Below are 12,112 nucleotides of genomic sequence, written 5' to 3'. Positions count from 1 at the left end.
CACGATACAATGTCAATCTATTTCTTGTGGGGCTTCCAGGGGCACTATCCAGATTACATTTTTGGACATAAACATTCTCAAAGTTCTGGGTGAAAAATATCCAAGATCATCAATCTTTTTTAATTTTCTTTGCAGCCGACTCCGGAAAGCTGATTTTACGGATCCGGGTGGACCCTGCTGGGAGCTCGGTCCAGCCACAGCAGGGCACTAGTCCACCACACATTCTATTGGGCCAGTCAGATAGAGACAAAATATACTCATCTTGTGGAGGCTCTTGATGGCCTATTGTGGCCTCCCAACACTAACCTCCAATCTAAGGCCCCCAAAATATGATGTTGTCTTTGGGTCAAAACCAAGCTGTCAGGGTGGCCCCCCCCTGGCCCATTAAGGTGCTTGATCTACAAAATCAGCTTTGTCTTGAGTCGGCTGTAAAGGTCACCCCACTTTTAGAAAAAATTTGCATCAATTATTTTAAAACCAAAACATCTTGTTATGACTTAAAAAGATATATTGACCATTGGGCTTTCAACATTGTACATTTTTTTTTTTTTTTTTAGAAAACATAAAAAAAAAAAACACATTTTGTATACAGTTTCCCAAAGATCGTAAATTATATAAACAACTTACTTTTTACGCACAAAATAAGCATCCAAATTAGTGGAGTGTTTCCGATTGATGATCTTGGAAAATTTCACCCAGATATATTTCCGATGTCTAACTGGAATGTTATGTCCAAAAGTGAATCTGGTTAGTGCCACCTGGATGAGAGAATCCGTAACCCCCCAAGGAATAGCTTGACCTTGTACCGTGCCATCTGATGGCCCGGCCAAATTTGGAGGTGATGTGTTTGTAGGAGCTGGAGGAGGATCATTTGGTGTGGGCTCAGGCACACTTTCCTCACCAACATGTGTAAGTGTGTCCACAACTTCAATTTCTGATGCTATTCCCAAACCAAATTTGTCCAGAAAATCATGTATGTCAATCATGCAGTCCTCTACATTGGCCTCATCTGACTCCATGACTGCAAATTGCAAAAATGAAGGCGTTGCTATTTATAGCCATATGCGTACGCGGCTGCAACTGTGCATCACTCCCACGCAGTGCACTACGTAATGCACAAGCGACAAACACACCCTTTAAAACCGTCCCTCCAAATTCAAATCACTTTCACAAGGAGCTGCGGAGTGTTGGGAGTGTACTACTAGCCGCACAGGCATATCTTAGCTGAGGTGAGTCACATGCTGTATGATAGGTGTTGTGTTGATATAGATGTATTAAATCAACAAATGTCCTGTGTTCATCTGCCATTTTTGAATGGCCAACCAATCAGAATGCACCATAGTTGATATAAAGTTTGTACACTGTAATATTTGTCATTGCCATCATGAGATCCTCCAGCTTTTGCAGGCTGAACTACGCATCCTAACGGAGGTAGTGGACCGTCGCCTGGGGCCCGTAGGCCTGCATGTGCTGAACCGCATCAAAATGCGGGTATACGCGGAGGTGCGGAGAAGGCTGCGCTGAATGGGCTTCCGCAGCACGGTGGTCAAGCTGGAAAGGAGGTGGTCTGATCTCCTGAGGCGGACCCCAGTCCTCCTGGATGAACTGCGTGCGGGCAACCGCCAAAGTAAGTAATGCGTTGTATATGCATTGCGTGGTGTATGCTTTGTGTTGTGCATGCCTTTCTGTGTGTGTGTGTGTGTGTGTGTTTATGTTAGATTTACTGATTTTAATGGGCTGTTTGTTTATTTCATATTAAGGTCTGCAGCCATTTCTTTTTTAATGTCTGCAAACACTTTTAAAGTCCTAATTTCAATACTGTCATTTAAAAATGAGCTAAACTGTTGTAGACATTAGGTGTGTGTTTTTGTGTGTGTGTGTGTATTTGTTAATCATCATGGTTTCTGCTAGATCTGTTTAAATGTAGAAGCTATACTTCAGGGAAAAGGGAAGGGAAATACGTCGCACAGGCTTGTTACAATATAGTCATATCCATTAAACATATGTTGACAAAGCCACTGTATATACTAAACTAGTACATGGAAGGTGAATCATCCATATACATATTAAAAATAGTAGAAGAAGTGGCGGTGCTCACTAGAGTAATACACATTCTAGTTTAAAAAGGAAAGAAAATAAACTCTATTTGGTGAGCACTCTTAAGTGCTCACCAAATAGTTTCTTTTCTTTCCTTTTTAAACTTAAATGTAGAAGATGGCTGTCAATTTTAGTGTCAGGCTACAGTTTCCGCAGTGTCTATGCATTATTGTAACAAGGGTGACACAGATCTGTATGTAATCCTCTGCCTTTTGTAATTTCCAAAAAAAAAGGACCTTGCGCATGCCTTTGCTCTACTAAACCAGGGAGATCTGGATATCATGTTTCACATATCATGTTTATTTCTGCACACCCTGAGTCAGGATTTATATGGGGTTAACCAACAACAAAAACACTGTTAACAATTTATATTTCTACAACATTTTTAAATGTATACTGAGTCATGGCAAGTTTATAATTTTATTTTTATCTTTTTTTCTTTTTTAAACTATCTCTTAGGATTACGTTGACAAAGTGAGGGCACGGCATGGAGAATCCCCACCCACCCCAAGAATCTGCATCCACCCAACCATCCTCCCCACCCACCCCTGAAGCTGCCTCCCCCCAACCATCCTTCCCAATCACCCCTGAAGCTGCATCTACCCCACTCCTCATCACCCACCCCTGAAGCTACCTCCCCCCCACTCCTCATCACCCACCCCTGAAGCTACTTCCCCGCCACTCCTCATCACCCACCCCTGAAGCTACCTCCCCCCCACTCCTCATCACCCATCCCTGAAGCTACCTCCCCCCCACTCCTCATCACCCATTCCTGAAGCTACCTCCCCCCCACTCCTCATCACCCACCCCTGAAGCTACCTCCCCCCTCATCACCCATCCCTGAAGCTACCTCCCCCCCAACTCCTCATCACCCATCCCTGAAGCTACTTCCCCGCCACTCCTCATCACCCACCCCTGAAGCTACCTCCCCCCCACTCCTCATCACCCATCCCTGAAGCTACCTCCCCCCCACTCCTCATCACCCATTCCTGAAGCTACCTCCCCCCCACTCCTCATCACCCACCCCTGAAGCTACCTCCCCCCTCATCACCCATCCCTGAAGCTACCTCCCCCCCAACTCCTCATCACCCATCCCTGAAGCTACCTCCCCCCCAACTCCTCATCACCCATTCCTGAAGCTACCTCCCCCGCCACTCCTCATCACCCATCCCTGAAGCTACCTCCCCCCCAACTCCTCATCACCCATTCCTGAAGCTACCTCCCCCGCCACTCCTCATCACCCATCCCTGAGGCTGCCTCCCCCCACTCCTCATCACCCATCTCTGAAGCTGCCTCCCCCAACTTCTCATCACCCATCCCTGAAGCTGCCTCCCCCCACTCCTCTGGAAGTTCAAATTGGGCTGCTTCCGCCCAAGAATTTCCGGGCCAAGGAGATGAAGGTACATATATCACAGATGCCATAATGCAATGTATATCAAATTTAGGAGCCTGCAAATAATGCCATGTGAAAGCAGCATTAACCTCAGTAGCCAATGTGCAACACTGTGCAGTATTATCCGGCGAAGGGATACACACAAAATATTCATGGCTATGGTGGGTGAGTTTTATGTCACACTGTTAAGATTTAATAACAAATACTTAATAAATTAACAAAAACGTGTTGTGTTTTTATTATATGTTCAAATATTGTATTAGTTAAATAATAATAAAGTCTATCTATCTCATTCTATCTTTCTGTATATATGTAAACTTAAATGTGTATGTGTGTATATATATATATATATATATATATATATGTGTGTGAGTGTGTGTATGTATATATATATATATATATATATATATAAATATATATATATATATATATATATATGTTTGTTGGATACTTGTGGAGGCCCCGGGCGGAGATACACTGGTAAACGAGTGCCGGGCGGGCCATCATTGACCTATCTATATATATATATATATATATATATATGTATGTACGCATATATAGAGAGAGATATCTATGTATTTAAAAACGTGTTTTGAGATATATATATATGTGGATATTAGATACTTCTACATCTAGATATAGGTATGTATATCTATATCTGTATATATCTATATGTATGTATATCTCTCTATATATCTATATATATATATATATATATATATATATATATAATCTTGAGCGAGAGAATATATAATTAGACATACAAAGTTGGGTGAAGTTAAATTTGCAAACTCCAGCCTCTGAAAATTAAAAAAAAAACACAAAAGGTGCGGTTTTACACTGATTGCAATTGCCTCATAAGCAATTAAAGGGTACATCGAAAGCTCAGATGAGAACACATGACTCTGCCAAGTAATCATGATGGCCGCGTAGGGTGACTGCTACGTCCGTCAAACTACTACGAGTTCTGTTACGTGGTCCGGTAGGTGTGTTTTCATTGTGATGGGTGTTTACCCGCTTGCGCTGTGTGTTGCGAGCGATCGGTCATTTTGCATTTTCTCGCACGAAGCAGCTGCGAGCAATCACGCCTTAGCGACCGGCTCTGAATCGGGTCCTTTTTCTGGACCTGAAAATAGTTTAGAACCTACAGTATATTGTAGAAATGTTGGAAGTCACTTACCAATTTCACAGATTGGGTATGTACGTACTGTATCTCATGAGATTTTAATCTAAGCATTGTCTATATGTTTATTTATGTGTTTGAATTTCTGTGTTAAGCCCTTGGCAACTGTGGGATACTATGTGAAGACAGTATATCATCTGGCATGTCTGTAGAAGATCACAGGTATTAGGCAGAACCTCATTATCTGATGACAGAAACTGAGTTTTTGTCCTAGTTATTCGGAGGTCATGTGTAAACCTGTTAACTTCTTATTAAAGGTTTTGTTTTTGCCTGAGGCTCCATATTGATCTGTATTTTGTTGCCTGCTCTCATCTGATTGTAAAACAGTCTCTCTGTGTGTCTTTGGTGTGTGGTTATGTCTCAGAATAATGTGTATCCCATTATTATTCAGGACTGATAATGTACCAAGTAGATGATTGAATACTATTAGATTACATCTTATTCAATATCGTACTGTGTTTCTGAGAATTGCAGTATCAGAAAACGCATTGCTTAGACATAATGGGACATTACAACTAGTAGTTACACATTTTACATTAATAAGCTATTTACTTTTACACTTTTTCTAAATTGAAGTCAAAGTAGACATTGGGCCTGATTCAGCAAGGATCAGAGATGCTCATACGCACGCAATCGGCCGATTGTGACGTTCTGCCCATGCATATGCATCGCACATGCGCAAACTAGCTTTTGCGATCGGGATCGTAGGAGTGGTTACCAAAAACGTGGGTGTGTCACAACCATTTTATAGGAGTGTCGGATCCAGTGACTGCGGGGTCTGTGCACTAAGCATTGGAGAGAGATAAAGTGGTTGGAGATAAAACACCAACCAATCAGCTCCTGTTACTTTACAGGCTGTGTTTGAAAAATGAGTTAGGAGCTAATTGGTTGGTACTTTATCTCCATCCACTTTCTCTCTCCAAGGCTAAGTACATAGACCCCTACGTCTTTGTACACAGCTTCACTGGTGACAGCATCTGAGTTCCATCGTGCATTCTGAGTGGCCATAGGGTTACTCAGATGGCCGATGAGCAACTGATCTGTGATCGATGATGCAAGTTTTTACGCAGATGCTTGTATGTGCATAGCCGCAGATGGGCCTCTAAATACATCTCCCAACGGCTGTGACGTTTGCATATTTTTGTATCTGTGTGACAGTAGGTAAATGCTGCATGCGGCATCTTGTGTAAAATGTTGCCTCTTGTCGACTTTTCTGATCCCCTGCTGTGTCTGAAGACTCAGCATCACATCAACTGCGTGAACATCGGACATCTGGGCGACCCTTAGATTACTCAGGATGTCCAGGAAAATCACGCTGCCGGGGGCCAGTGAAGGACGCAGCCACTAGCTTCAGCATGCCCAGGGAACTGGGCCAGTGCCCCTTTTTTCAGGAAAGCTCACCGTAGCCTCTCCCAGCCGCCAGCAGCATGCTTCCTTAAATTCTGTTATTTCACTGCTCGTTTCACACATATATTTACTATGCCAGTTTGTCAAAGCCACCAATCATGGATGGGTTTGAAGGATGGATTTAAAGCGACAATATAACTTAATGCTAAACAAATCCAGTTTAGCATTAATTACTACCACCATCAGCTTTGACAAAACGCTGGATAGTAAATCTACCCCCGTCTGTTTTATTTTATCAATAGCTTACAGTATAAACCGATATGTTTTGGTGCTTATGTTCATACTTGGCTATTTTGTACATTTCTTGTATTTTTAACATTGTACTGTAAAATGCAATGCCTAGGCATCATATAAAAGGCTTAGGAAATTTGGTCTGTAACATATAAGTAACTTTGTAGACCTATCCTAGCCAGAACTGAATATGCCTGTAAGCACTATATGTTATGTGGTGTCTGAGAGGAGACATAAGACAACACAGATAAGACTTTTTGCCAAGCTGTCTGCTTACATGTGAGACAGCTGAATTCTCTGAAGTCCAAAGTGTTCAAATTGACAGCCCCAAGCTCGATTAGAAAGGCATGCTTCAGAAGCTCTATCCAATCAATTTCTGCTTATTGTAGAATAGCAATAGGTGGGTGGATGTAACATTAAATATATTAATGCTACACACTGCTATAGTTTAAGTAAGGACATCAGCAGTATGAAATTATTTAATTCCCTCTCTCTGACTATCACCTCCTCTCTTTTAATTTAACCCTTTCTCCATCTCCACTAAGCATAACATCAAGACTATCGACACCATTTCCTTATCCTACCTGCTCGACTCACTCTCTCTCCCCTATTTTCTCTCTCTCCTGCCCTGAACAAGCCACTCCAGTATACAATGCTTCTCCTGCCAGCAGTCACTTCCCTATACAATGCCTCCATTACTTCTGCTCTTGACACTGTTGCTCCGGCAATCACTACTAACCCTTGGCAGATCCACACCTCAACCCTGGCATTCCAAATGCACCAGATACCTACAAAAGTTTCACGAACTGTTGAGCGACGGTGGAGGAAATAAAGCTCTATGGTAGACTTCCTCCATTTCAAATGTATGCTCCCATCCTAGAGTGCTGCCCTTTCACGCTCTAAACAGTCATATTTTAAGAACCTCATCTAGTCCCACTCCTCAAACCCAGGCATTTTTTCGACACTTTCAACTCCCTCCTTTGCCCACCCCCTCCTCGTCTCCCCTCCTCACTCTCTGCCCTTGACTTTACCACCTACTTTACATCTAAAATTGTCTCCAAAAGTCAGGACATCCCACCAAGACCCTCAGCAATCCACCCTCTTCTTTCCCAGACCACCCCTCCCTATCCATCTCACCTCTCTAAACATTAGCTCATCTTCCTCTCTAAACATTCTACATCTGCCTCCCTTCCTACAAGCCCTACACTGCCTCTCCTGCCCCAATTCAAACTTCTCACACTCATTCATAAAGCCCTCACCAATCCTCTCCCATTTACATCTCTGACTTCATCTCCTTTTACACACCTGCCCGTCTACTTCGCTCCACAAATTCAAGCGGTCCTCTCCAGCCAACTGATTACTACCTCCTATTCCCATCTCCAAAATTTTGCCCATGCTGCTCCTCACCTCTGGAACTGTTTTCCTCTCTCTTTCAGATTCTCCACTTCTCTACAAATCTTCAAACGGGCTCTCAAGACCGTTTTCTTTATCAAAGCCTTCCAGCTCTCTCACGTCCCAGATATAAACTTAGTATCAGAGGCGTCTCTAGAGAGGAGGGGGCCCGTGTCCATTCCGGGGCCCCCTCCTCTCTTCCCAGCAGCCGGCCGCCGACTGACGCGGCTGGCCGGCCACCGGAGAATTAGTAGACTCTGGTCACTAGAGTGGCCATTTTTCCGGCTTTTTCTACAGCTCTGATAGTCCAGTGCAGGACCTCGGAGAGGTAAGTTTTAAACAATATGGGTGCAAGGTGTGCGGTGCGGGCCCCCCCTGGACCCGGGGACCATGTGCACTGCACACCTTGCACCCATTATAGATATGCCTCTGCTTAGTATATCACTGGGAATTTCTGTCAGCTAGTCCATGGTGTGGAGGATAATGAGAACCTTGGTTTACACCAGGGATCCCTGAGGTAACTGACAGGTCATGGCTCCCAAGGCTGTAGCATGAACAGTGGTCATCCAGAATGTCAACACCAGAATGTTGACTTGTCGGCATTCTGTCGATATTATGAATATTGAAATTCTGACTGGATACTGCTCCCAAGGTAGCTGCTGATAGACAGGTTGAGTGTGGGCTGGTTATACAAGCAGATTTTGGGAGTGTCAATTCTGGTACAAAATACAGTCAGGAGCGTTTAGCATTGGCTCATGAAAGGATAACTAGCAAGGTTTAGGGTCACAAGCTAAAACATATGGTAAAAAATTAGATGGTCAGTATGCAGCAATAGTCATGAAACAATGAAGCTTAGGAAACTATAGGTACAAAACATGTTACCCTGGCACTAGTTTGGGGATAAAATAGAGGCCTGATTGATATCATAGGTATGTGCCTGAACACCTGAACATATCAATCAGTGGGCCTACTAAGGAGCACAATAATTCAAGTGTATATTTAGACACGTCTACAGAGCAATGCTCTTGACTGAAGAAAACAGGACGAATGGGAGATGAGCATCTGAGTGCAGATGATTTGTTGTATAAATGTGGTGTATAATTGTGGTGTATAAACAAGTGTGAAATACGGTATATTGTGATGTAACATTTTCATATTTAGGGGTATATTTATTTAACTGCGAGTTTATAGATGTGGAGGTGTTTCCATAGCAACCAGGGCCGTAGTGAGCAGGCCCGGGCCCCAGTACTATTGAGGGGATGTGGCCTAATCTCTGGAGACGAGACCAGGCCCCCCTCAAAAAAAAAGAGACTACTGGTGCTGCTCAATGGCAGCAGTCTACCTGCTCCCACTGCAGCCCAGCACACAGCAGCATGTGCTGGACTGCTGACAGGGAAGAGGGAAGGGGGGGCATTGGTCCTGGGCCACCGCCAGGCACCTCCAACAAGCCTTGGTACTCAGGGCCTGATTCAGACCCGCTCGCTAGGTGCGTTCGCACACAGTCGTCAGCTACCAAAGTATGCAAATCCCACGATTGCACGGCAAAGCATTAGCACGCCCACTATGTCTTGGAATGCGATCGACTTTCCCTTAGTAATACACATCATCCCCATGAAGTGTACTCAACAATCGGTAACATTGAGTAATAGTGTTCACTCTAGCAGCAGGCAGGGCGCTGGACCTAGAGGTAGGGCACTTCTGTGTGCGTCAAAGGGGGTGTGGCCAAAGAAAAGGGGCGTGTCTTTATGACACGTCCCCTTTTCGTCACTCCTGGCAGAGTGCCCAGCACTTACGGACATGCTGGGCAGCCTCCAAGCACTGCGGTCACTGTGAATAGATGCATTCACCGGCGGTGACCGATGCACCACCGTTTTGCCCACCCGCGGGACACTGTCCCGCTAGTGGAGACAAAACCCGCAGGCTGTCTCAGTGGGGCTCCGCGCTGGAGGGCAGAGTGCTTTCTGCCCTTCAGATATAGGGCAGGGCACGGCACCCGCTGAAACAGCCTAGCGGAAACGCTTAGTACCATTGGATCTATACGCAGCACTTGTGGCTGACCATACCCTACCGCAAGCACTGCGAATGCTTCAGTGTGTAATTCAGCCATGTGACGTGTACAATGATGCTGCGTCTGAATTATGCACGCCTCTGAAACAATGTTAAGATGCACAGGCACACCTGCATTCGCTCCACCACACCCCCGTTTCCATCGACCAACCTCTGTCACCACCCACAAACTGCTCGTCCTGTCACTCATTCTAGCGTGGCGTCTGTGTACAAGGAGCGATCGATTCACGATCGCATGGACTGGTTCGCGTACGCGCACTGCATCTTATACGCATGCGCATATTGCAAACATCGGCAGGCTACGTGTGAAAGCAGCCTAGCGAACGGGTCTGCATCAGGCCCTCAGTACCTGCCTCCCCCCCTCCACACCTGTGATAGCAACCAGAGCCGTATCGAGACTTTTTGGTGGTATGAGCCAGAAAGACCATTGGTGCCCCCCTATTTTTCACACAGGGCCATAGGCGTGTGTTGGGCTGCTGACAGGGAAGAGGGAAGGGGGGGCGTCTTGGGCCCCCGCCGGGCACCTTCAACATGCCTGGGTACCGCCCCCCCCTCAGCACCCGTGATAGCAATCAGAGCTGTAACTAGACTTTTTGGTGCCCTGGGCCAGAAAGAGCACTGGTTTGTTTTAAAAGATATGTATGGTCTAGACATGGGATCCCAGTCCCCTGTCATATCTCCAGAAAGACCACTAATTTAGTTATGACAGTGCAGATTAATAAATACTGTATCTCAGAATAATTTAGTTTATGGGTAGCTGAACCTACTAGGTATATATTAGCTAATATCCCACCCCCTCAAACTCTGTATTAGGGATTCCTGCAGCTCAGGAGAACTCATAGGGCTATATGTAATAGGTTGACAGTTCTGCGAAGCATGTGATGTCGACAATCTCGGCTGTAGATTTAAAGTGCCAATAATTAAAGGCAAAACAAATTTGGTTTTGCTGCTTTAAAGCTACAGCTGATATTGCTGATATCGCGATGCTCAACAGAACTTACAACCTATTACATATACTCCATAGTGACAGGTCCTGCTACAGCTTCTTGTTTCCGCACTGACAACCAGGAGCAGTGGACAGAACTGCTGCATTAGAGGATAACCGACTTCGACTTGCACATCTTTTTCACCTGGTTGTCAATGCAGGATAACAAGCGCTGGACCTTTGATGAGGATGAGATCACCTGAATTGTCGGCATTTCTAGCATGGGACACCCAAACCTCTGATAGTTAAGGTGGAAGGTTTTAGGCATACTTGCCTACTTTTCCGGAATGGCTGGGAGGCTGCTAAGAAATTGAGCTGTGCTCCCGGGCCACCCGGAAAAGGGGGCAAGTCCCTCCCCCTCCACCAGACCACTTACAGGGCGCAAGTGGGCGGTCACGTCATTTGTTCTGAATCGTGTCCTCGTAGCCCCGCCCCCCAATATGTAATGATTGTGATCTTGGCACCTATGCAGCCGCCCCCTCTAGGCTGACCTGGCTGCCCCCTTTTAGGGCAGGGGACACAAAAGTTGGCAACTATGGTTTTAGGTAAAAAAAAATAACACATAATTTCCCCTAATTATTCTTAAGTTTTAACTTTAACTGGTCTAATAGGCTAATAGCTATGCCCCCCTCCCCCAGAGCTCTTAGTGGCAGCTAGGAATGACATACAGTGCCCCTCACCCTTTCTCTTACCAGCTCAATGTTAAGATTTGCTCTTAATAACCTATAGTCTGCCTCATACAAAGTGCAGTGTATATAAAACTTCAGACACATTCAGGGCCAGTCACAGTGAGCCACTAGAAGCGACCGTAAGGCCAGTCTCAACTGAATGTTTTTTTTTTTACAGATGTGGGCATCATTTTACAATCCAAGGGGTCTATGGGCTTAATTCAGACCCGCTCGCTAGGATGCGTTTGCTCGTAGCCGGCCGATTTTCGCATTGTGTGCATGCGTACGCATCGCAGTGCGCGTGTGTGAACCAGGGCGAGAGATCGGGAAGCGTTCACTCGCTGCGCATAGACAGCCCAGCAGAGTGAGTGACAGGAGAGGACATTTGTGGGTGGTAACAAGGGCTGGCTGCTAGAAACGGGGGAGTGGAGATGTGAACGCAGGCGTGCCTGATCGTCTCAACGCCATTTCAGAGGCATGCATAATATAGAGGCAGCGCCATAGTACACGTCACCTGGCTGTTTTTACACTGAAGTGCTCGCAGTGCTTGCGGTAGGGTATGGTCAGCCATAAGCGCTGCAATCGAATCCGATGGTACCCGATGTACCGATGGTTGCATACACTTCCTGGAGATAACGTGCGCAAGTGGGCGTCTTAAGACAGGCTGGTGGGCATCTGCATACACAAAT

This window comes from Taudactylus pleione, unplaced genomic scaffold (assembly GCF_031769625.1).
Source record: "Taudactylus pleione unplaced genomic scaffold, aTauple2 ptg000016l, whole genome shotgun sequence".
Lineage (NCBI taxonomy): Eukaryota > Metazoa > Chordata > Amphibia > Anura > Myobatrachidae > Taudactylus > Taudactylus pleione.
This window is presented reverse-complemented; position numbering follows the sequence as displayed.